Here is a 5,203-nt window from a genome sequence, read left to right as displayed (position 1 = left end):
TCCCTGTAGCCCCAGCTGTCCTGGAACTCACTGTGTAGACCAGGCTGGCCTTGAACTCACAGAGATCTGCCTGCCTCCCGCTCCCGAGTGCTGAAATTAAAGGTGTGTGCCACCACGCCCAGCTGGGGCATCTTCTTAATGAGTGATGTGGGCACTATGGGGGGTGCCATCCCTGGGCAGGTGGGCCTGTGTTGCATAAGAAAGCAGGCTGAGCAGAGCTGGGGAGTAAGCCAGTAAGCAGTGCTCCTCCATGGCCTGTGCTCCAGCTCTGGCCTCCAGGTTCCTGCCCTGAGTTCCTACCTTGGGCTCCCTTATGAACTGCGACCTGGGAGATGTAAGCTGAATAAACCCTTTCCCCCCAAAGTTGGTGGTGGTCAGTCTTTTTTCACAGCAATGAAGAAACAAACTAGGACACTTGTCTTTTTAGTCTCCCCTCAGGCTATTGTCTCTGCCTCAGACAAGTCTTTTGTTACACAGCCTCTGTCCCGTGCTTTTTGGCTTCTTCAGCTCCACGGTCCTGAGGAACCCAAGGCTCAGGCAGAACTGCAGGCCTCGAGGAGCCGCCTAGGTGGGAGCAGGCAGCCAGAGTGACTGTGGAGGGGACAGCATGCCTCACTGCACTGCGCTCCTGCTCCCACCAGCCAGCCTCAGCAGGTGAGGAAGAGAGTCTTGTTTTAAAGATGTGATCCAGGGACATATGCTAAGGCCTACCCACCTAAGCATGGTGCCTCTTGTCATTAACAGATCATTCTTCCCCATCCATTTACTATACATTTTTAACTTCATAAAAGATCATTGTATTATGCTATATTTGTGTGTGTGTGTGTGTGTATCTGTGTGTGTGTGTGTGTGTGTGTGTGTGCACACGCGTGCATGGGGAGGGGCATTTAAAGGCAAGACCTGTGAGGTGTCATCATACATTACTTTCTTTTTCTCATGGTTATGATAAACTTAAATTCCATGTTGTGGTTGGATCCATTAATCCAGTTTGCCATCCTTTGCATGTGGCCTCTACAAGACAGTCTTCAGTATAATGACACGTTCAATAAAGAACAAAACAGGCATGATAGCTCATGCCTTTAATCCCAGCACTCAGAAGGCAGGTCTCTCTGAGTTCAAGGCCAGCCTGGTCTGCATAATGAGTTTCTGCCTGCGGGGTTGCAGGGAGACCCTGTCTCAAAAAAAAAAAAAAAAAGGAACAAAACCGCCAGAGTCAGCAGTCCTGTGCTGAGGCCTTCCTCCTTCAGGTGGCAGCTGGTGTGGCCGTGGGGCTGTTACTCCGCAGTGCCTTCCTCATCTTCTGACTTGAGCTGCTCGCTCTCCTCCTGCTGTCTCTGCACCTCCTCCTGCACCGCTTGCACTGATCCATCACAATCTTCACCTCTGCACCAGCAAGGGACAAAGTCAGGGACTTAGCCCTGCTGCTGCTGCTTCCGTCCTAGATGTACATGTGGGTGTCGTTTTATTTATTTCTAAATCATGTGATTTGTCATTTTCTGCAGGCATTTCAAACACACTGTAAGTTTTGAATCCATAAGGTCTTTCAGTTTTGCCTCCAAGAGAAGTGTCAGGTGGAGCAAATGTAGACTGAGCCCTAAAATTGTGCTTACTTTTCTCATTGGGGTCCTAAAGGCTGTAGCATCACAGATACATTGATAGAGGCACCAGCATCAATGATCCCGATGATGGGCCACACACAGTACCCATGCAGTACCACGGTCTTCACTTTAAAGCACACATTTTGGTCTGTGGGTTGCCAAGCTTTAGGTTGGTGGTGACATCAGTGAAGGGACCTCAGAACTTGACCTCGTGCTGCAGCTTGAGGCTCAGGACCTGCCCCACCTTCACTGTTGTCCAGGCCTCTCGGGGCCTGGGCCCAGGGGTGGAGGGCCAGGCCAGGGCCACAAGCTCCCTGAACACACACATGTGCCCGCCTAGCCAGTCTATCTAATGTCACTCCATTAAAGAAGACCACCTCTCCCTCACCAGCAGTGATCACTTGCCAATCAGCTAAGGTTGGGGCTTCTGACCCATGTCCTAGTTCTATGCTGGGTTTTTGTCTGGTTTGGGTCTGCACAGGTCCTGTACATGCTGTCACCATTGCTGTAAGTTTATATGAGCGAGTTCTCAGCCACCTGGAAAACTGTTTCCTTATGGTCATCTACCACCCCTGGCTCTTACAGTCTTTCTGCCCCATCTTTGTCTTCAGAAAAAATAGAAAAAGGGGAGATGTTGGAGACCAAGATGGCTGGACTCAGGACACGTTGGGCCTGAACCTTTAAGCAGGGTACAGCCTCTGCTAAAAGGGGCAAAGCACTGAAACAGAGTCTCACAGCCCTGTCATGTGGAACACTGAAATGACTAGCAAAAGGCAGCTGGCCAGGCTAAAAGTTCACAGTCTCTTTGTTCTGATAAGACATCTTAACTTCCTTGATCTAGAGGTGAAAAACAACCCAATAAATAACACCAAGTACGTGTGTAATTAAAATTACGATATCTTGTTACTAAGCTCTGACATATCCTCTGGTCTTTTACAAACGACCCTCTACCCAATGTGAGGATTGATCAACCTATGTGACGTGTAATATGAGCACCCTTTGTCTTTGTCCAAATGGAATTGTTCACGAACCCTGGACCCTGGCATGTGTCCACGGGCCTCTCTTTGGTATATGAGCTTGCTGTTGATCACCTCCAGATAACAGTGCTACTACTGCACCAATAGAAGCAGCTTGCTGTGCCGGTCGTTGTGATTATTGGGCTATAGAGCTGAGTTGGACCGTTGATTGCTTTCTTCCTTAGCAGCTTGCATAGTATCATCTAGAAGTATAAGAGCTCGTCTTCAGGGAGAAGGCTTCCAGGTCAGTTCCAGGTCCATTGTTGCAACTCTTGTATCTGAAGTATGTGCTGTCTTCAGTAGTAGCGTCTTCCTTTCAAGTTCTATGAAGAAATCAAGGGCCGTGACAATAACCTGTGTGTATTTGGGCAGTCTCTTGGACTACCCTGACATCGACTCATTGTCCTGCCTGTGTTTCTTCAGCTGTACACAGCTGTGTCCTTCAGCTATACACATGCACATATATGTATACCCCACCCCCACGGCTGTTGAACTGATACATTTCCCTCTGGTCAACTTTTTTTCTTTTGCTTTGTTCTCACAGCTCAAGAATTTTTCTATCCTGTCTTCTATACATGTTTATACCAAGAATATGCTGTTATTTCTGAATTCCATGTCTTTTTAGTCAGTGTTCTTTCTCATTGGACACTTGTCCTTCAACATATGCACAGGGACCGTTGAAATGTCTGTCAACCTCTAAGTTGTCCTGCTTTATTGGTTCCTCAGAGAATGTATGGTCATTCACTCTTCAAATATTCAATGATTTGGAAAAGATGTACTTTCCAGTGCCATAGAGATCAAGTCCCAAGAGAGTGTGAAATACAGAAGGTAAAATGTTCATTTTTGTGCAGCCTTTATATGACCACAAGCAGAACAGTGTTTATTAAACAAGACCTTTGGCGATCTGGTCATGTCAAAGTTGTGAGAGTTTCAGCTTTGGAAAGTACTGAAGATCATGACATCTTTATGACGATTCCTTTTTTTCCCCCATAATTCCCCAAATCAGCTTATCAACAATCTTTTGGATTAGAGCATTTTAAACACACATATTATAAAACAAGTACAGAGCATCCAGTCACTTATACTTAAAGAAACTTCAAAAGTGCTGATGTGCAAAGTAGATTGGAACAAAACCTTCTTTTTGGAAATTTATATTTGTGTTCAAAATGTAACTCTTCAGGGATGCCAAGACGCACATGCCTGTATATTTGGTTTTTGGTATGTAATCCAAATCCCTGACACCTTTTTTATTAAAATGTAGGAAGGAAGGCATTTAACTATGACCAAAGAAAATATTTGATACAATATGTAGTAGAAATGTTAGTGTTATGCAACCATGCAAAGAAAATTTATGAACAAAGTATTTCAAGAGTGTTTCTATGCCTCTGTCTTTTTTTGAAAATGGGTGTGTTGGCTAAACCAGTAATACTAAATTTATCAGTATGATACTTGCTATATATCAGCCTATGAAATCGAAGTTAAAGAGTAAGGAAAAGTTTAATTGTTGTTCTCAAGAGAAGACGAAGCTTTTAATATTAAAAGTTGGTATTAGTAACACTGTATGTTTACACTCTATAACATTCAATGCAAAATCAGGAAGTAACTGCTACTAAATTACTATAAAATAGGTCCATTTCCTCTGTTATTTGACTAATGTGAAGTAATATATTTAACAGATATAGGTAGTCAAACCTTTTGACCTATGTATTGCACTCTAAGTGCAGTTTGGAGTTAGACATTAACATATTTATGGAGCGCAATTTCATATTGGATAATTGCTTGAAACTATGAAACATCATCGCTGCTTGAAAATAAGTGTCCAAAGTGAGTTCAACATTATCTAGTGCTATTATGGTCACGGTCATACAGTAGGGGAAAGATTTAAAAGCAGGCAGAAGTTTGCTCCTGTGTAAAACCAAAGCCTTTTAAAGTATCTGCTATAATTAAAACTCAGAATGCATAACCCAGAAAAAATTGAGGTGCGTCGTCTTCCTGACTGATGAGACTTTGAAAAAATAACCCATAGCATAGGATCATTGTTTGTTCTCATTCTTAAAAAAAATTACCATGCTCACAAGTAGTCCTAACTGGTAACAGTATGTCTGTTGACCTTGGCAGGTAACGACCTAATGAATGTCTTGGAGCCAGATTCCAGCTTTCCTTTTGTAAGAGAATTTGTTCTCCAAGACTTTGCCTGTGAGTGCACGATTCAAGTCCTTCTCTTCTCGCTCTTCACTACAACATATGGTCTCACCATCATGGGGAATATAGCTGTCGTTTATGCCCTGTTCTGTGACCAGAGACTCCATAGTCCCACGTATATGTTCCTAGGGAATGTTTCCTTCCTAGAAATCTGGCATGTCTCTTCCACAGTCCCCAAGATGTTAGTCAACTTCCTTTCAAACAAAAAAACATTCTCTTTTGCTGGATTCTTCCTCCATTTCTATTTCTTCTTTCTTTTGGGTACATCTGAATGCTTTCTTTTGACTGCCATGGCCTTCGATCAGTACCTGGATATCTACCATCCCTTGTGCTACTCCAGTATCTTGTCTGGGAGTTTCTGAACCAAATTGGTCATTATCTGCTGGT

At 43.8% G+C, this 5,203-nt stretch overlaps 1 pseudogene; it reads right to left on the bottom strand.

Annotated features, from left to right (window-relative positions):
* Positions 1 to 453: 453 nt before the first annotated feature.
* LOC103749721 lies at positions 454 to 1,926 on the bottom strand (annotated as a pseudogene).
* Between the last annotated feature and the right edge of the window lie 3,277 nt (positions 1,927 to 5,203).

This window comes from Nannospalax galili, unplaced genomic scaffold (assembly GCF_000622305.1).
Source record: "Nannospalax galili isolate Female #2095 unplaced genomic scaffold, S.galili_v1.0 scaffold2812, whole genome shotgun sequence".
Lineage (NCBI taxonomy): Eukaryota > Metazoa > Chordata > Mammalia > Rodentia > Spalacidae > Nannospalax > Nannospalax galili.
Note: the sequence above shows the minus strand (reverse complement) of the source record. Positions and strands in the feature narration are given on the sequence as shown.